The 21,735-nt window shown below is 37.9% G+C and overlaps 1 pseudogene; it reads left to right on the forward strand.

Moving 5' to 3' along the window:
* Positions 1-474: 474 nt before the first annotated feature.
* On the forward strand, positions 475-571 carry LOC122116269 (annotated as a pseudogene).
* The last annotated feature ends 21,164 nt before the right edge of the window (positions 572-21,735 follow it).

A 21,735-nucleotide genomic window follows, 5' to 3' on the forward strand; every position in this document is an offset into this window, starting at 1 on the left:
TCTATGCTGTCAGGGTAAGATATTCTGATTGGTCTGTTCCTACATGGAAGAAGAGTAAAGGGTCAGGTAGACATTTGTCCCAGTAAGACCTCATTTTGGAAAATGTCAGCTGCATAAGGTTAGAAGTAGCTCTTAACCAAGGCTTACTTTGAATCCATTAGCTCCACAAAACTAATTCAGTTGGATCAATAAATACTTGAAAAAGCCATCACCTTTGAACCTAGCTATAAATTATTGAAAGTATGATCAAATTCCAAATGAAAAAGACTTAAAATTGTCATTGACAAAAAAAGTTTGCAAATGTGAGCATTCGGCTGAACAATATATTTTTTTCCACTATTCCCAGAATTTTAGGGAAATAAGATCAGTAGCATTGTCAGAAACAATATAGTTTCCTTGTTACAAGTAGGCAACCAATTATATAAGTCTGTATAAAGATTGCATCATTAGCTACTTAAATTTATAAGATACTACATGTTTCAGCAGCACGTATTCCCAAATTACAATACAGAGATTAACATGGCAATTGCACAAGGATGATATGAAAATTTGTGAAGTATTCCGTACTTTTCATTCTTCAGACGCAAGAAATGAAAAACAGTTATTAAAAAGTTGATTACAAAATAACAAGTGTAACAACACACGTAATTAATATAATTAAATTTAGTTTGGCATCAGTGTATTAAATCTTCACATCATAAAGGCGTTTACAAACCATAAACTTTACAAAACTTTTGAAATTAGACAACATTGTCATGTTATCCCAAAGAAAAATAATATTAGGACCTAGGTAAAAAAGGAATCTAAAACTTTCTATATGGAATACAATCTGAAAGGAAACATTAATGAACCTATATATTATAAAATAATATAGAATTCAAATTATATCTAGGAGAGAATAAAATAAATTATGAACATTACACAAACATAGAATATTTTAAAATATTTTTTTTCAGACAAGCACCCGAAATACTTTAGTTTCTGTACTACTCATTTAAAGAGATAAGTTAAAATTATTTCTGATTAAAATTTCACAAACTCTGCAGAAATCATTATACATGTATACAAAAACTCTTGAATACATTTGACATCCAATGCAGGCAATTCACTTGTAAGAATTCCACGGAATTCATGAATTTTTACAGTAAGTATTGGTGTTGCCCGACGCTGGTGGCTCAAACTATAAAAAGAATTTAGAGGTTTTACCAGGTGTAATAGACTCAGACAGTCCTACCACTATAAAGGTCATGATAAGGTCTCTAAATGAGACTATTCAAGTTCATAAAGGCCAGAGGATTGCCAAATACTTTTACTCTCATATCTAAACTTGCCTAATCCCACACTGAATCAAAACAGAAAAGGAGGGTTTGGAACCACAGATACTGTAGCCTGGGTTCAGGAAATTACAGATAAAAGGCCTCACAAGGCCATTAAATCAATGGAAAACAAATGACAGGAGCTGACAGATCCTGTATAGCTGGAAAAGATTGGCCTATGGCCTGGCCAGTGCATTATACTTCTTCTTCCTTAATTGGATTAGGGATGGCTTCTAATGTAGCTTAGTCAGCTCAGAGACTCAGATGGGTATGTGAAGGGCAGCAAGGCCACTTCAAACCTTGTTATCCCCAGCTTGCCCTTTTCTTTATGGGGCAGAGACATCATTCAAGACATGAAAATACAAATAGGACAAATAGATTCCTCATCGAAGGAGCAAAATTTTTCATAGGGGCCACTGAGGAACAGCTTTATGCTGACAAAATAATATGGAAAAGTGATGATCCTGTATGGATTAACCAGTGACCCTTAACTCAAGAAAAGATTCAAGCCATACAGGACTTAGTTCAAGAACAATTGAGTCAAGGAAGAATAGAAAAGACTACCAGTTCATGGAATACTCCATTTTTTTGTAATAAAAAAGAAGTCAGGAAAATGGAGATTATTACAAGATCTAAGGGCAATTAATAAGATCATGCATGACATGGGAGCCGTTCAACCAGGTCTACCCTCTTCTGTTGCAGTCCCACAGTGTAGATACATAATAATAAACTTACAGGATTGCTTTTCTACAATAAAATTACAACCAGAAGATTCCAAGAGATTTGCTTTTAGTGTCCCTTCGGCTAATATTAAAAAACCTTATGATAAGTACCAATGGAAAGTGCTACCTTAGGGCATGAAAAACAGCCCTACCTTATGTCAACAATATGTGAAAAGGGCTATAGAACAAATTAGAGAAAAATATCCAGGGGCATATCTTATTCATTATATGGATGATATACTTATGGCCGATGAAACTAGAGAATAGACAGAAAAAGTATTACAGGATATGGTAGAATAATTAACAAAATTTGGATTGATAATAGCTCCTGATAAAGTTCAACATGAACGACCTTTAAATTATTTGGGAAAAGTGATTGGACATGATTATATTATGTCTAAAAACTAAAAACATTAAATGATTTCCAAAAATTATTAGGGATTATTAATTGGATTCGGCCTAGTTTAAAAATAACTAAAAGACAATTAGATCCTTTGATGAAAATGATGGACGGAGACCCTAATCCTAAATCCACCAGGAAAATAACTCCTGAAGCCCTATCCTGTATAAAATTGGTAAAAAAAGCATTGAATACAGCTAAAATACAACAAATTAATATTGCACAAACATGGTCCTTTATAATTCTGGCTACGAGCTTTTCTCCCATAGGATGTTTTTGGCAGGATGGGATACTGGAATGGATCCATTATTCCCATAACTCTGGAAAAATAGTTGCTTCATATCCCTTTTTATGCGCTAATTTGATTTTAAAGGCTAGATTAAGAGCTAGAGAATTATTTGGCCAAGAAATACCTAACATTATTATCCCTTATAATAAGAAACAATTAGTTCATTTAATACAAATTGATGATGATTGGAAAATTGCTGTATTAACTTACACAAATAAAATAAGCTTTCGTATGCTCCAACATCCTTTGTTACATTTTTATACTGAAACCCCTGTGATATTTCCAAAGGTTGTGGTTACAGAACCTTTGGGCGGGGCATTAACTATTTTTACAAATGGATCTTCTAGCGGAAAGTCTGTGGTTTATTGCAGTACAAAACCACCATTAATATCTTATGACCCAACTGTATCTGCACAACAGGCAGAACTTATTGCAGTTCTGCTAGCCTTTCAAAATTATTCAGAGGAGTTTAACCTTTACACAGATTCCTGCTATGTGGTATCCTTGTTTCCTGCCATTGAAACAGCCCTAGTTACTGGTCATTCTAAAGTAAAAGAGTACTTAATAAAATTACAACAACTATCACAACAAAGAACGACAAAAGTATTTGTGGAACACATCAGGGGGCATAGTAATCTCCCTGGACCTTTGTCTCAAGGGAACAAGTTTGCAGACATTAACTAAGGAAAGTCATGTAATGTCAGCTTTAGAAGAAGCTCAGGAAAGTCATAGACTACACCATCAGAATGCTAATGCCTTAAGAATATGTTTCAAGTGTCCTGAGAACAGGCAAGACAAATTATTAGGGAATGTGAGGCATGCCAATAAGTTTTTCATCGACAAAAAATGGGAGTAAATCCTAGAGGCTTAAAGCCTAGAGTTCTGTGGCAAATGGATGTTACCCATGTAACAAAATTTGGGAAACTCTCCTTTGTCCATGTTACTATAAATACTTATTCTCATGCTATGGTTGCTACAGCCCATTCTGGACAGGGTGTGAAAGATGTTATTCAACATTTGGTTAAAGCCTTTGTGGATCTAGGAATTCCTAAGGAAATAAAAACAGACAATGGACAAGCATACACCTCCAAAGCTTTTGCTAAATTTTGTGCACAATGAAAAATCGTGCATAAAACAGGGATTCCATATAATCCACAAGGCCAAGCAATCATAAAACGGGCTCATCAGACCTTAAAAAGTCAATTGACAAGAATTAGACAGGGAGGAGAGAAGCAATACTCCCCCCATTACACTGTTAACCATGCTTTACTGGTTCTTAATCATTTCAATGCTGATGAGCAAGGAATAACTCCAATGATGAGACATTGGGGCATGGAAAAATCTACAACTTTTCCTTTACTAAAATGGAAGGATCTACTCACTGGAACCTGGCGTGGGTCAGACATCCTGTTAAAACCCGGGAGAACTATGCTTATGGTTTCCCACAGGAATGGGAATCCCCGATTTGGGTCCCAAACAGACTCATCAGGCCTTTCTCAGGCCCAAAAAAGAGCCAGGAAGAAAATGAAAATACATCAGGAGAGAAAACTGGAGCAGAAGATAAAGACTCTCTCTCTATCACCACCACAGGCTAATTCAACAAAAACCGCAACACCACCTACGTGGGGAAAGATCGAGAAGCTGGTTGAAAAGGCTCGGCACATTTTGTTAATGAGTTAAATAAGGATGTTTCTCTAACATTAACAGAGCAACAAATTATTGATCCAAAATTAAAAAACAAACTAGAGGCTTTGGAAATAGTAGTCTTAAAGTTAGGGACTGAAGTCAATAATCTAAAAACCCAGCTGACAACTAGATGTCATCAGTCATTTAAATATATTTGTGTTACCCCATTACCTTATAATGAGAGTTTAGATTGGGAAGCTACCAAAGTGCATTTACAAAAAATCTGGAAGGACAATAGCTTAACTCATGATATAGGACAGCTACAGGAAGACATCTCCGCCCTTAGTCAAGCTCATTTGGAAAGCGTGGGGATAAATTCTTTGGCAGAAGACTTACAGAGAGGATTAAAAAGTCTTAATCCTTTAGATTGGTGGTACAACTTGGTTACATTTGGAGTCATAATACTAATTGTTATATGTATTCTTGTTGTCTTTCCAGTCCTCTTCAAACTAGTCTTCTGCCCCATCTCCTCTATACTAGAAGAAATTTCTCTGTCACATCTAAAAAATAAAAAAGGGGCAAATGCCATGCCTACTCTGGTGGAGTCTGCTTAGCATGGAACACCTGCTTTCAGACCTGAGAATGGGGGTTCACAGAAGCCTATCACAGAAGCCTATCTCTGAGAATGGGACTTCACCGAAGTCTACCTCAGAGAATGGGGCTTCAAAGAGGCCTACCTCCTGGAAAGGCTGGCAAGCCGTGGGAAAGTTGTGTTTCTGTTCCTGTTTTTCTTTTCTTCCCTGTATAGGAGTGCCCATTAATCTTTTACTGTTCCTGCTGCTTGTTCTACTTACTCATGCTCAATGTTCCCTTATTCAAGGCTCTTTCTTAAAAGTGTCGATGACTCCAACATCCGAAGAGTGTCCTGAGAATATGACTAATTCACCAGAATTAATTGCTACTCTAAGCCCCTCTTATGGAGGCTATTAGACAAGTCATAAGTAAATATAAAAGTATTGGGGGTTTCATGACGTCACATCAGCAGAAGGAATTGATTGTAAGAGAAGCTGTAGGCACGGCTAGAGCAAAAAGAGTGTATGGCTACTGGAGACTTTCCTTTAATCCTAAAGCATATACAATAGACTCATATAGATATCCTGTAGATAAGAAAGATGTAGAGGGATATTTAGACCAAAAGCTAAATAAGATTCTTAAACAGTTGGTAGATGGAAGGTGGCAATGGCTTATCAGAGGAAAATGGTGGGATCCTCCATTATCTAGAGGACTCCAAAGACTACCCCAGATCCATAGCCTTTTACAGGTGTGTATGATAAGGATGGCAACCATTGGGAAAACTACTTAGAAGAAAGAACTTCCTATTTCTCTCTTTCATTTACGGAGAGACCTGCTAGATCTAGGTCTCCTTGGTACTTAGTATCAAAGAAGGAACAAGAAAGATCTTATGATACAGTTAAGGCCTCTATGGAGAAAAGTAAACAATTATGTGAAAGGGTTACAGAAAAGACACTATGAGCTTAAATCTGATATATGGCCAGAGATACAGATGTGCAATGACCTAGCTAGCCACAAAATCCATGCCTCTGATCAATTTATAGAGCAAACAAAATTTTATTTTTTAAAAAAGATGGAAATAGAATTTATGTATTTGCTTGAAATTAGCAAATACATTTTAGTAGCCTACATAAAGAGACATAGCTTTGACCAAATTACAGACAAGAATCTAAATCCTTGGTAATTCTAGTAAATCCTTGGTAATTCCAGTAAAATCTTCCTGAAATCAGTTGAATCACACTTTTCCTGTACAATGAAGAAATAGGTTCAAGCTAGTAAAGCAGCTAGAGAAGGCAGGCAGTTTGTATCTGTGACAAAAAACTTTGTGGAAAATGGTATTGAGGATTTATCACTGGTGATCCATTTGCACTGGAAGCATGATTCTGAACTATTGCTTGCTGATTCTGAACTATTGCTTTGATCATTATATTCTCCAAGAAGAAAAAATGAGAATTGATAGTTTAGAAGTACTAATACATTTTGACCTTCTCACTAAGCACCTTCAATCATCAAAATCACATGAAGAAAATAGACAGGCCTACTTTTTTAGATGAAAAAATTGTCTTTTAAAAAACAAGGAATTTATGTAGTCATGCATAGGACTTCTAATTTACCAATGCCTCATACATTTTTATAATGTTGGGTAACAATAAATAATGGATCTATTAGAAAGCTCTTAAAGCTCATATGTTCAATAGTGAGTTCTCTTATACTGTATCATGGTATTTTTTTGTTTATGGTCTTAAGAAATTTACCTAACTAACTTGAATTTCTGATAGGACAGTATCATCACTGTACATCTTGCTTCTATACTTTCAGTTTTATATTACTATCTAAGTATGTGCATTAGATAGTTGTAGAGAAAAAAGTAGAAGCCACACTAGCGGCTCATGTCATTAATCCTAGCTAATCAGAAAAATGAAATCTGAGGATTGTGGTTTGAAAGCAGACCAAGAAAAAAAGTCCATTAGATTCTGATTTGAAAGTAACCAGCAAAAGGTAGAAATGGAGCTGTGGCACAAGCAATAAAATGCTAGACTTGAGAAAAGTGAAATCAAAAATAACAAATTCTGGGAAAAGCTGTGTGTACTGTAGGAAATGTCCTGCTGTGTTAGGAGCCATTCCAGATGTGTAGAGGCTCTGAGTTTTGTCTACAGTTGTTCTGAGAACAATAGTGCCATCTTCTCGGGGTTTGGAATATTCATGTGCTCAAGGACTCCTGAGGCCTTGGGCTACACGTTGGTGTGTGTGTGTGTGTGTGTGTGTGTGTGTGTGTGTGTGTGTGTGTGTGTGTTTCCCTCATTTTTCCCTGTCCACTTTGTGAGTGCCTGTCTGCCTATTCCTAATCTCAGATGGTGCCCCTTCTCCATTGCATACTAGCCTTTAGCCCCCATCAGGATCTGTAATGAGTCTTAAATTGTCAGAGACCTGAATATTCCACTTTTCATTTGGAGCCCAAGTTTGGCTGTCCATATCTCTGTCCACCTCCAGAGGATTCTGGGTCAGCAGGGCCAGCTGGCATATGTTCTCCCCTGCCTCTGGGAGGGCAGGGTCAGTCATGCGATGTCCTGTCCTTTTCCTCAGATGGGCCTCTGCCTGTACATCCCACTCCCAGCAGTCTGGCAGTGGAGTGGGGGAAGGTTGGTTGCCAGTGGCTCTGACCAACTCGAGCTTGATAGCTGACTGAAGGCTAACCCAGCAAGGATGATCCGCGTTTACATGGGAGGTGAGGCCAAGGTGGCTTGGAAGTATTGGTCGATGTCTAGGAAATGTCAACATATCTTATCACAGGTAAGTCTATCTTCCGACCCTAGCAGGGCCTCTAGACAATTCCAGATGTCCAGAATACAGAGGCACAGACTTTGAGCTCCAGGGCCAGAGAACTAGGGGATGAGAGACTGATATGGCCAGTGCCTCAATGTTCTGGGGCATTATCCTTGAACTGGCTATGTCCCCCTTGTGTAAGTTCTTAACCCAGTGTTGGCCACACACCGGCCACTTGTGCTGTGGAAGTGGCAGGAGCAAAGGTGAGATCTAGGATGAGAAAAATCGGGATTTATGCCCTGAATGGGATGTAGGGTGTCTTTAAAAAAATCTTAGAGCTGGAACTCAGAGCTGGGCACTGTCCCTGAGCTTCCTTTGTTTAAGGCTAACACTCTAACACTTGAACAACAGCTCACCTTTCATCTTTTTTAGTAGCTGAGTAGACAGAAGAGTCTCACATACTTTCCTCCTTGGCTGCCCTAAGAGCTCAACCACTTGAGTAGTTAGGATTTCTGGTATGAGCCACTGGCACCTGCTAAGGATGTGTGTGAGTGTGTGTGTGTGTGTGTGTGTGTGTGTGTGTGTGTGTGTGTGTGTGTGTGTGTGTGTGTGTGTGTGTGTTTACCAGGGCTTGAACTCAGAGCTAAGGTGGTATCCTAGGTATCTTTAGCTTGTTTGCACAAGGTTGATGCTGTACTACTTGAACTACAGTAGCTCCGCTTCCCATGTTTTTCGTGATTCTTTGGAGATAAGAGTTTGCCTAGGCTAGCTTTGAATCTTGATTGATCCATAGGTCTCAGCCTTGAGTAGCTACGATTATAAGCATGAGCCACTAGCATCCAGCTGCATGGATGTCTTTTCCTACTCTCTTCTGTTCTAACAGCTGTCTACTTGCCCTGGCCTAGATCTCTGACCTCCACATCAGCTTCCACCATCCCCTGACTGTGTGAAGAACATAAAACTCAATCCTGATACCATTCTTTTTCCTCAGGGGAGGAGGTTATGTTTCATCTGAAGCCTGAGGTAGGAAGGGTAGCTGTAGATGGGTGCTCAGCTGGGAGATAGGTAGTCTGTTTTAGCCAAGAAAGGAAGTGTGGCCAGATGCTAATAGCAGGAGCTCTCATACTCCTAGCTCGTCAGGAGTCTGAGATCTGAGGATTGCCATTCAGAGGCAGCCCAGATAGAAAAGTCTGTGAGTCTCTCTTCTGCAAATAACCACCCAAAAGCTGGAAGAAAAGCTGTGGCTTAAGTGGTAGAGTTTTAGCACTGAATGAAAAAAGTGAGGGATAGAGCCCATGCCCTGAGGTCAAGCCCTAGTACCAAGGTGCTTATGTGTGCACACACAGACACAGAGACACAGAGACAGACACACACACACAAAACACACACACAGGAAGGTGGTAATGATGAGGTGAGCTAGAACTTGGGGCAGTCCTGAGGCATTGTCACAGTAAAATCTACAGGCATATCAAGTAGTTTCTCCCTAAATCCTTCTTGGGCTGAGGGGTCTGGGCCATGACAGTAAGTTCCATGGAACCTGTCCCTCCATCTGTGCACTGGGCCACAGGACCAAAGGGAGGGCACTATGGATGCTCATTTGTAGTCGACCCAAGATTGCAGACCTTCATGTGCCCTTGAGCACTGGAAAGGAAAGCAGGCCTCTGAGCCCTGGGACTTCAGGGACAGCGTCTGCTACAAGCATCAGCCAGCCGGCTGTGGATTCCTGAGACTACAAGTCTTTCATGAGCCCAACACAACACCTGCCCAAGGTGTGCCTGACAAATTCACTCGTGTGATATCCGCATGAGTGGGCATTACCTGGTGTGACATCTTGTAGCTTCTGCCCCTCCCGGCTCAGAACTGTGGTCTGACTTCAATTTACTGCTCAGATCCACATCACACCCATGACAGATGCCATTCTGATTATCTCCATGCCCCAAGGCTCCACCCTTCTCTGGTACTGTGTCTTGATCTGTAGGCAATGGCCTCCAAACAGGCTGCTCTCAATACTTGTAGGACACCTAGACATTGGGAGACCCTTAGGGGCCCACTGGAAAGTACTCTGCTTAGAGCCAGAGAGTGAGGTACAAGTAGGCCAGGGGTTGGTCATGGGGCTTGAACTCTGGGCCTGGACACTATCCCCAAGCTCTTCAGCTTACCACTTGAGCTACAGAGCCACTTCCGGTTTTATGGAGGTTCCTTGGAGATCAGAGTCTCCCGGACTTTCTTGCTTAGGCTGGCTTTGAACCGTGGTCCTCACATCTCAGTCTTCTGAGGACTAGGAGGACAGTTGTGAGCCACCAGTGCCCAGCTGATATGGCTTTTCACCACAGTGGACTAGGAGCTCCTAAAAACTTTTCTTTTTTTTTCTGTGCCAGTACTGGGGCTTGAACTCAGGGTCTGAGCTCTGGTCTCTAAACTTTTTCACTCAAGGTTAGCACTTTACCACATAAGCCACAGCTCCATTTCTGGCTTTTGGTAGTTCATCGGCAAGAAGAGTCTCACTAACTTTCCTCCCCTGAGCTGGCTTGACCCACAATCTCTATCTCAGTCTCCTGAGTAACTAAGATTTACAGGGGTTGAGCCACTGGTGGCATTGGGCTAGAAGCTTTTCTTAAGCAAGCGTTCTTCCCAGCATTTGCCCTGAATCCTACAGGCAAAGGAGGTCTGAGGGTCAGGAGCTGTTAAAAATAAGCTTCCAGCCACAGGAAAAGGATGGGGTCCCTAGTAAAAAGCTAAGCTAATCTTCACCCTGCGCCCCGTTCTGGGACCCCACCCTCTGCCCTACCTGTGACTCAGCCTTGAATGTCCTGCCATACTTGCCTGAAGCCACAGAACCTTCATTCCACCCACACCATCTGCTCCACACCACACCTCAGGACCTTTGCCCATGCTGTATCTTCTGCCTGAAGCCCTCTGCCCTGAATCCACATTTTAGAACTCCTGTAGAATTTTGGCACTGCTTATATCACCTTCTGGAGCAAGTCTTTCCTTCCCTTCTCCATCTTTTCTTTTTTAATATTGAGTTGCTAGAGATAGAACTTGTGCAGGCTGACTGGCAAATGCTCTATCTTGTGTGTGTGTGTGTGTGTGTGTGTGTGTGTGTGTGTGTGTGTGTGTGTGCATGTGCGTGCCAGTCCTGGGGTTTGATTTCATGGCCTGGATGCTATCTGATCCCTGAGCTTTTGTGCTCAAGGCTAGCACTCTACTACTTAAACCACAGCTCTACTTCTGGCTTTTTGTGTGTTTAATTAGAGAAAAGCGTCTCATATAGACTTTCCTGCTTTCTATTGGGATCCTCAGATCTCAGCCTCCTGAATAGCTTACCGAGGTTAACCACCATTATCTCCCGTTTACCCTACCTGTTCCCTATAAACTCGGCCCTCCTCTGATTCCCAGAAGAATACGTCTCATCAGGCTCACTTTTTTTTTGCCAATCTTGGGGCTTGAACTCAAGTTCTGGGCATGTTCCTGAGCTTCTTTTGCTCAAGGCTAGCATTCTATCACTTAAGTCACAGTGCCACTTTTGGCTTTTTCTTTTTCTGTGGTACAGAGGAATTGAACCTAGTCATGGAAGGGTGCTAATTAAAGTTATATAAAACATGAATTATAATGTGAATGAAATTCATGGTTCCATTACTTGTTCTAAGAAAACAATTATGCCTTTTGTTTTCAATTATATTTCTTTGAGAATGTGTAACATTCATATATTTCACTGTTAAAATTGATAACAGTTACATTATATCAAGTTGATTAAAACTGGTATTTGAAAATTGCACACTTAAAACAAATATACTTCCACTTTCTTCTAACACATAATTAGCATAACAGTATAGCAAAGCTTGGTGTTAGCTGTTCATGTGTAGAATCCTAGAAACTCAGGAGGCTAAGACCTGAATATTTTAGTTCATTGTCAGTGCAAACAGACAAAAATATGAAAAAAATATCTGGAATTATCCAGCAAGAAGCAGAAGGTGAGGATGTGGCTCAAGGAATAGAGTGTCATCATCCATGAGCAAAAAATATGAAGGAGACCATTAAACATTGTGTTCAAGCCCTAAAAATGGCAAATACACACAAGACAACAACAAAAAAGTAGTATGAGCATCAATAATGAAGACAAAATAGGAAAGATCATGAGAAATATGTAAACATCTTGCAGACAGAAATCATTTGACAGAATTTTGATTAATGAGAGGGAAAAGTCACAGTCTGATTTGTACAATCTCATTGTAGTCATTTGTGTTGAAACTTGGCTATTGGGTAACATGTGAAAGAGAAGACTGGACTACCTGACGGTGCAGACCTTGCCTGTGACTATGCACCATCCCGCTCTGCAAAAATCTAAAAGAGTGCTTGTTAATTTTTTTTAAAAAAACCTCGTTAGAGACTGGTCCACATAGACTGGGTCCTTATTTTGAGGCTTCTGATCAGTGCTTTTGTTTATAACCACTCCTATTTTATCCCTCTTCCTTTGTGCAGCTATACCTTACTTAGCTGGCACCAAGCCAAGGCTTTGAACTAGACCACGTGCCTAAATCCCACCCTTTTTTCAGCTACAACTCATTTCACATGCTATCTATGTTTTATCATGGTCTTCCTATTCTCCACAAGAAAACTCTTATATTCATGTAAACCCACTACAAATAACCTAGGTAGATAAGAGAGTAAGGTTTAGCATTGGCTGAGGCTCTCATATGTAGGTTTGCTCCCTAATAAATCTGTGCTACACTATCTCTTTTTTCTTCATGGCTTTTGAGTCTGACAAATGATTGATTTGGTTTGATGTAATCCCATTTATCCAAACTTACTTTGGAAATTTTGACCTGTGCCATGGAGCCCTCATGTTTCCCCTAACTCTTCCTGTCACATTCTCAAGTTATCCGGACTTACATTGAGGTCTTTGATTCATTTGGGATCAATTCTGGTGCAGGGGTATATATAAGGATCTAACTAAAGTTTTCTGTGTACAGACAATTCTTTTAGTACTATTGTTTTTTTTGGGGGGGTGTCTAGTCGTGGGGCCTGAACTCTCGGCCTGGGCGCTGTCCCTCAACTCTTCAGCTCAAGGCTAGCACTCTACCACTTGAGCCACAGCCCCACTTCTGGCTTTTTTCTTTTTGCTTAAGTGGTGCTGAGAAATCGAATCCAGGGCCTCAGGCATGCAAGGCAAGCGCTCTACCATTGAGCTACCTTCCCAGCCCCTCAGCACAATTTTTTTTGAAGAGGCTGTCTTTCTTCCATCCTGGGTTTCTGACTTACTTATCAAAGATTATGTGCCTATAGGAGTGGCTTCATTTCTGGGCCTTCAATTCTGTTGTATTGATGAAATTCTGTGCTTCCTTTGGAAAGAATGGCATTACCCATTCCTGAGGAAATGGAAAGAATGGAAAACGATATTAAGTGAAATAAGCCAGATCCAATTAAATATATGCTGCAAGGTTTTCCTCATTTGAAATAACTACACTATGTCCATAAAACTACAAGTTAATCCAATAGATAGTAAACGACAAATAATTCCTCTTGGACGTGATTAACTAACTGCAGTCTGAGCATTCACATGGCAAGAAGATGGGAAGCTATTCTTAGGAGAGGATCACAATGGCTCAATACGTATGTGCATGTGACCAAATAAAATGTTGCTTATTGCAATGAACTCTAATAATCAATCATACATGTGAAGTACATATATCTGCATATAATTTTAAAAGATGTCATAGAAACAACCTACTTCTATATAAACTCAACAGCAACATTCTAAGTTTAGAAGAAAAAATTGAGGAAAGTTTTCAACACAAACTAAAATACACAGTGGAAAAGGTGGGAGAGAAAAGATAAAATGAAAAGTAGAATAGCTAACTATTGAAGAATTCATAAACAATTTCCAAACTTTACAAGAGAGCTGGTCAATCTCCAAGAAGGCCTAATAATAATTTAATAAAGAGTAGTAATACAACAGTTACTTGAAATAAATACTTTCATTTTAGAGAGGCCTGAATCCTCAAAAAGTAAACAAAATATTTTCAATTCTTGTACCCATTGACATAAAACAAATATGAAATGGAAATAGTTTCCTTTTCTGTCCTTTCCATTCCTTTTCTGTTTTCTTCTTTTTCGTTTTTTCCTTTGGCACTACTGGTGCTTGAAGATGCTAAGACTCTAACACTTTAGATTATTTTTCTGTCCAAGCCTTCATGAGCAATGATCTATTACCAATGACTTCCACAAACGTGAGATAACAGGGAAATTACACTACATCTAACTTACTTTGGTTTTGTAATTTCTCACTATTTTTTTTTTGTCAAAACTGGCCCTGATATGTCTTCTAAATCTCTGCCTTCTAATTAGCAGGGTATATTTCAGCTCAAGCTTGGACTCAGACTATTTTTCAATGTAAACTTTCTATATTGACTTCTGTTTTCTAGATATCATTAAATTCTATTGAGGTTAGTATGGATCTTTATGAAGTTATAAGAAGAACACAGAGATATCCCTGGAATAATTTTCCTGGTTTCTTTAAATATTTATAGCATGATCACAAGTATGACATTAATATTTCACAAGTACTTTATGCATACTTCAGTAGTTTTAATTATTTTGCGCACATATTAAGTCCAATATAATTTTATCAACTCTATATGAATATACCATATTTACACATACGTTTCTTTACCAAAAATGAGTCTTTCTCATGCTTCCCTTTTATTATTAAACCCACTACTTCTCTTTGTCCCATCCCAAACCTATTTCATCCTGGCAACCACCGCAATTTTTTTCTCCAACTTCTAGATCATGCAATAAATAAGCTTTTAAGATTGCCTTCAAATATATGATAGATTATTCCGTTATTGTATGCTTTAATATTGTATTGTATCCACTCGAGTTGCCTTTTGGTTCTGTCATAGAGAATGTAGCACAATTTGTTTCCCATTCACCTGAAGAAAGACTGTATTGATTTCCATTTCTTTGACTAGAGGAAGTAATGCTGCTAAAAATCTCTGTGTTTTGGCATTTTGGTTGAATGTTACATTTTATTTCTATGAGACAAAGCCTAAAGAGCTCAATTCCTGTGCTATACTGTGCATGCTTGCATATGTCATATTCTAGGAACCTGTCACAATATTTTTAGTAGTGGCTTTCCCATTTGACATTCCTGCCTGCATCCAGTTTCTCTGTTTCTTGATAGCACTTAGTATGGTCATTATTGTATTATGTGGAGTAATTCTCATACATGTATTATGATGTCATTTAAGTTTTAATGTGTATTTATTTGATGACTGATGATGATTTTCTTGTGGTTATTTTTCACAAGATATATTTTGCTGGTTTCTAATTGATTTTTTTAAACATTAGGTTTTGAGAATTCTATGTAGAATATAGATATGAGGCATCCTTCAGTTATAGTATTTGCAAATATTTCATCCTTGACTATGGGTACCCAACATCATCATAATCATCATCAGCATCAGCATCATCAATATTATTATTACTATTATTACATTTGTACATGTGTGTATGGTCCTGGGGTTTGAATACAGGGTCCCTGAGATTTGTTGTTTTGTTAACAAGTTATCCTTTGAGTAATGCCTCACTTCTGCTTTCTTGCTGATTAATCGCAGATAAGATTCTCAGGGACTTTATTTTGTGGTCTGGGTTCAAACAGCAATACTCAAATCACAGCCTCCCAAGTAGCTAAGGTGAGATACATGAGCCCTCTGCTCCCAAATTCTATTCACTACTTGTATATGGGCTTTCACAGACCAAATTACTTTACACTTTTCTTGAGTTCTAATATATCAAGTTTTCCTTTCCTATAATTTTAATGCCTAAGTTAAGAATGCTTCATCTCCAAAATTGTAAAGACATCTTCCTTTGCTTTATATTTACATCAATTTTTTTGTTTTATATGCCATGTTTTAATCCTGCTTGAAGTTAATATTTGAATAAATTGTTATGTTTAAGTCAATGCTCATTTTTTAATTCTCCCCAATACTGTCTACCTATCATCTCTTATTAAAGAGAATGTAATTCCACAAATATTTAGTTTTACTCCTTATTAAATATTCCATAATAATAATTATGTGAATCTAATCGAGTGCCTTACAGACCCATTGAGCTTTGTAATCTTTCCTTTACAAACATAACAATTCTACACTAACAGTTTTAATATTGGACGGAGAAATACATTCCAGTTTATATTTCTTTGTCAATGAGTCAAAGAGTGCTGGTCAGGTGTTTTTTAGAAATTTTCATAAACTTTTAAATATTAATGCAAATGAAAAACTTTAATCTTCCTAAATAAGTTATCAAAATATCCAAATACATATCTCTGTAATAATATACAAACATATGAGTAGGTCATATTATACCTAGCCATAGCATACATATAGAGATTATTGAAATAGAAACAACAATAAGATATTCCTGCAGAACCACTATGTAGAAATTGGAATCCTTATACATTGGTGCTTGGCACTTAAAATGATATTGTCAATTTGTTAAACATACTGACAATTTTTAAGGTATTACATATAGAGTTGCCTCTATGATCCAGCATTTTCAATCATAATTTTATATACAAAATATATTTCAACTTATGTCAAGTGAGACACATGTACAAGAATATACATAGGAAAACCTTTTACAATAACAAAATAAAATATTGAAATTTTCATAGAGGGCATTATACAGTTATACACATGCATAAAAAACAATATTCTCTATATCTACTTGGGAAGCACTAATATTGCATGGGAGAAATGGATAAAATAAATTACATTCTCTAATTATGTGAGCTTTTTAACATTGGCACATCCGTAGTGGTAGACTAAGTAATGGTTGGTCAAGTGGAGGGTAGGTTGAAATGATGACAGGAAGTGGCTATTAATAAATATTGGAGTATTTTGATAGAGCAGTGAAGATAAAATGTTCTAGAACTGAAGGTGATGTTCATAGTCCAACTCTTAGATGTTCTATGAATCATTGTACTTCATCGAATATTTACAGATTGCATTTGCATTAATCTTAAGAAAATGTTTAGAATAGTAGTGGGTGAATCTGAGTGATAATTTAAAATTTAAAATCACAGAATTCTGTAATCAATAAGTTTAGTATATGGATGAATAAGACTATCAATAAATTATGATCTGTGACATATCATCTTAGTGACTATGACATTGTGAGTCAGTGAATATTCTACAAAATTATGTAAATTGAGGGATGAGATAGGATTGAGAGGAATGAGGGATAGTGAACCTCAAGGTGCATTGCATTAGCCATGAAATGTGTCTTACTGGTACACTGTTTGTCTTGCATGTGTGAAGCGCTGGGTTTGATTCCTCAGTACTACATAAACAAAACAATCTGTAATTGGCACTATGACAAGTCATAGAGTGCTAGCGTGAGGAAAAGAAGCTCAAGAACATTGCCAAGACCCTGAGTTCAAGCCCCAGGACTAGCCAAAAATAAACATGATGCATTTTATTAAGCCGGGCACTAGAGGCTCACGCCTGTTGTCCTAAATGCTCAGGAGGCTGAGGATTTAGGTTTGAAGCCAGCCCTGGCAGGAAAGTCCATGAGATTCTTATCTCCAATTAAATCTCAGAAAAATCTGAAAGTGCTGCTGAGCCTCAAGTGAAAGAGCTCTAGCGTTCATTCAAAGGAGCTCAGGGGCAGCGCCCAGACCCAGATTTCAAACCTCAGGAAAGAAAAAAGAAAAGAAAAAAAACCACACAAATTACTATACGTAAACTGCTTTATCAAACAGCAATTTCTATACAACTACTTAAAGTTAATTTAAAAATATGATTAGAATAAAATGCTAATCACTTTGGGAAGAAGACATAGATAGAATTGAAACGTTGTTTACAGGAGACAAAGTAAATTTTATATCATACACTTTGAGTTGAAATTTGTTCTTGTCTTCTTACATCATTTATGAAATTGACAATATTGCAAGTTATGGGTTAATTTCCTTGACAAACTGATTGTATTCATGTCTTTTCACAAGAAACCATAGTGGTGATTTTTTTGTCTCTTTTTTTTTTTTAAATTGTGAACGTACCTTTCAGAAGGGTTACAATTACATGGGCAATGTAATGAGTTCATTTCTTATCAAGAGTTGTTGCCTCCACCTTTGTTTCCCCTTCTCATCCCTTCCTATCTTCCCCCACCCCACCTCCTAGCCAAAGTTGTACATTTTGTTTTTCGACATAAAGTCTTGTACATTTCATTGCTGGAATGGGTCCACCTGTATCCCTATTTAAACAATATGTTTTTTCCCTCCCCTCCAGAAATTATACAAACATCAAATACAGTGAAAGCAAGGCTTTACCGTGGGGGAAGGACATACAAAGAAACAAAGAAATCACCTTATACATATGTTAGAAACAATCACGAGAAAGAAAATACATTTGAATCCTTATCTTGGAGTTAATTTCTCCTAACATCTTAGAGTTTCTGCTTGTCTCAGACATATATTAGTTATTGAAAATAAGGGAAAACATGAGACCTATGTTTCTTTGGGCCTAGTTTACTCCACTTAACATAATTTTTTCCAAGTCGTTCCATTTCATAACAAATGGGGCAATGCCATCCTTTCTGATGGAGGCATAGCATTCCACTGTGTATATATACCACATTTTATTGATCCATTCATTTACTGAGGGGTATCTGGCTTGGTTTCACATCTTAGCTATAGTAAATAATGCTGCAATAAACATAGTTGTGCTGATTGCTTTGTTTGTGATCATTTGGGTAAATGCCCAAAAGTGGGTTTGCTGGGTCATAGGGGAGCTGTAAGTGGAATATTTTTAGGAACCTCTATACTACCTTCCAAAGTAGTTGAACAAATTTACACTCCCACCAACAATGCAATAAGGTTCCCTTCTGTCAAAATCTCCTCCAGCATCTGTTTTAATTACAATTCTTGAATATAAACATTCTAAATGGAATGAGGTGGTATCTCAATGGTGTTTTGATTTGCATTTCTTTTACGGCATTTCTTCATGTGACTATTGTCCACCCTTCTTTCCTCCTCAGAGAAGTTTCTCTTTAAGTCGTTAGCTCACTTATTCATTGGGCAGTTGTTTCTTTGAGGATTTGTTGTTGGGCATTTTAATTATTTGAGTTTCAGGTGTATTTTAGATATGAGAGCCTTGTCCATTTTACGGCTAGTGAAGATCTTCTCCAAATACTTGGGATTGCTATTGATCTTGCAAGCTATGTCCTTTGCCATGCAGAAACTCTGTGATTTCAAGCAATCTCGTTTGTCCAACCTTTCTTTGATTTGTTGTGTTTCTGGGTTTCTATTAAGAAAATTTCTGCCTGTGCCAAGGAGACCTAGGGTATCTCGTATTCCATTCTGTACTGTTTTCAGGGTGTCTGCTTTGACTCTGAGTTCTTTGATACATTTGGTGTTGATTCTTGTGCAGGATGCTATATAAGGCTCTAGCTTTAGTTTTCTACAAGTGATCCACCAATTTAGCCAGCACCCTTTACAGAAGAGGCTGCTTTCTTCCATTCTATTTTTTAGCTCCCTTATCGAAGATTAGGAGTGGGTTCATTTCTGGTTTTCAATTCTAGTCCATTGGTCCTGATGTCTGTTCTTGTGCCAGTACCAGGCTGTTTTTATTACTATGGCTTTGTAGTGGAGTTTGAAATTTGATATTTATATTCCTTCAGCACTGTTCTTTCTGTTAAGGATCGTTTTTGCTATTTGGGTTTTTTATTGTTCTATATGAATTTTTGGATTGCCTCTTCTATTTCCTTGAAGAATGAGGTTGGAATACTGATATGTATTACATTGAATTTGTAGATAGCTTTGGGAAGTATTGCCATTTTCACGATGTTGATCCTTCCAATCCAGGAGCATGGGAGGTTTTTCTGCTTCCAAAGTTCTCTTTTGATTTCCTTTTTAAGGTTTTTAAAGTTTTCATCATAGAGGTCCTTCACTTCTTTGTTTAAGTTAATTCCTAGGTTTCTTATTTGTTGTGGGGCTATTATAAATGAGGTTGCCTTCTTGATTTCACCCATGATATTCGCATTGTTGTCATACAGAAAAGCCATTTATTATTGAGGGCTAATTTTTTACCCTGCTACTTTGCCAAATTTTGAATCAGCTTCAGTAATTTGATAGTGGAGTCCGTGGGATACTTTAAATAGAAAATCATGTCATCTGCAAAGAGGGAGAATTTTCCTTCATCTTTCCATATTTGGATCCCTTTGATGTTTGCATCTTGTCTTATTGCTGTAGCTAGGCATTCTAATACTAAATTGAACAGAAGTGGAGAGTGGACATCCTTGTCTCATTCCTGAGATAAGAGGAAGTGGCTTTAGTTTTTCACCATTAATTATAATGCTTGCTGTAGGTTTGTCATATACAGTCTTTATTTTGTTGAGGAATGTTCTATGAATTCCTAATTTTTCCAGAAACTTCATCATAAAGGGTTGGTTGGATCTTGTCAAATGCTTTTTCTGCATCTATTGAGATAATCATGTGGTTCTAATCCTTGCTCTTTGTTGATGTGACGAGTCATATTAATTGATTTGACTATATTGAACCTGCTTTCAATCCCTGAAATGAATATTTATTGATCACAGTTTATGATTTTTTGGATGAATTGTTGAAATCGATTGGCCAAAATTTTGTTGAGAAGTTTTACATCAATGTTTTTCAAAGAAATGGGCCTATAGTTCTTTTTCTTTGATGAGTCCTTGCCTGGTTTTGGGATGAGGGTTATCATGGCTTCATAGAATGAGTTTGGTAGTGAACATTCTCTTTCAATTTCATTGAAGAATTGGAGGGACTATTGGTGAGGCCTCTGCTTTGAAGGCCTTGTAGAATTCCACTGTAAATCCATCTAATCCTGGGCTTTTCTTAAATGGAAGGTCTCTTACTGCTCTTTCTATTTCAATGCTTGGTATGAGCCTTTTAAGTTGGTTTAACTCACTGTGGTTTAGTTTCGGCATGTCGATATCTGCCAGGAAAAGGTTAATTTCTGCCAAGTTTTCAAACTTATTAAAATAAAGTTTTGAGAAGTATTCCCTTATAATGTTCTGAATCTTGGTTGTTGCTGTGGTGAAGTTTCCATTCTCATCTCTGAGTTTATTTACTTGGGTGTGTTCTCTCCTTTTTCTGATAAGATTTGCTAAGGGTCTGTCAATTTTGTTAATTTTTTCAAAGAACCAACTCTTTGTTTTGTTGATTATTTTTATCATTTTTTAAAACTAATTCGCTTAATTCTGATGTAATTTTACTTATTTGTTTCCATCTAATGGACTTGGATTTATCTTTTTGCTCTTTTTCTAGGAGGTTCAAATGTGTCATTAAATTGTTGGTTTCAGATCTCTCCAATTTGTTGGTGTAGGAACTCAGAGCTATAAAGTGCCTCTGAGTACTGTCTTTGATGTTTCCCAGAGGAGCTGGTAATTGTGTGTTAATTTTTGTTGAATAGCATGAATATTTGAATTTCCTTTCTAATCACTTCCATGACCCACTGGTGATTCAACAGTGTGTTGTTCAGCCTCCATGTTTTACAGGACTTTCTTTGGTGGCTTTTTGTGTTGAGTTCTAATTTTATTCCCTTGTTGTCTGAGAGAACACAAGGTAAAAGTACAATGTTTCTTGGGCTGGGAAGGTGGCTCAGTGGTCGAGCGCTTGCCTTGCATGCCTGAAGCCCTGGGTTCGATTCCTCAGCACCACATAAGCTAAAAGAAAAAATCCAGAAGTGGCGTTGTGGCTCAAGTGGTAGACTGCTAGCCTTGAGCTGAAGAGCTGAGGGACAGCGCCCAGGCCTAGAGTTCAGGTCCCACGACTGGACCCCCCCCAAAAAAAGTACAATGTTTCTGAATTTGGAGAAGTTTGCTTTGTGACCTAAAATGTGGTCTATTTTGAAAAATGTCCCATGTGCTTCTGAGGAAAACGTGTATTCTGATGGTGCTGTGTGAAATATTTGGTAGATGTCTGTTAAATCTAGTTGATCCATGCAGTTGAGGACCTCCTTATTTATTTTCAGAGCAGTTACAATAGGTTGATGATATCCTATA

Source organism: Dipodomys spectabilis, unplaced genomic scaffold (assembly GCF_019054845.1).
Source record: "Dipodomys spectabilis isolate Male_0828 unplaced genomic scaffold, ASM1905484v1 ptg000129l, whole genome shotgun sequence".
Lineage (NCBI taxonomy): Eukaryota > Metazoa > Chordata > Mammalia > Rodentia > Heteromyidae > Dipodomys > Dipodomys spectabilis.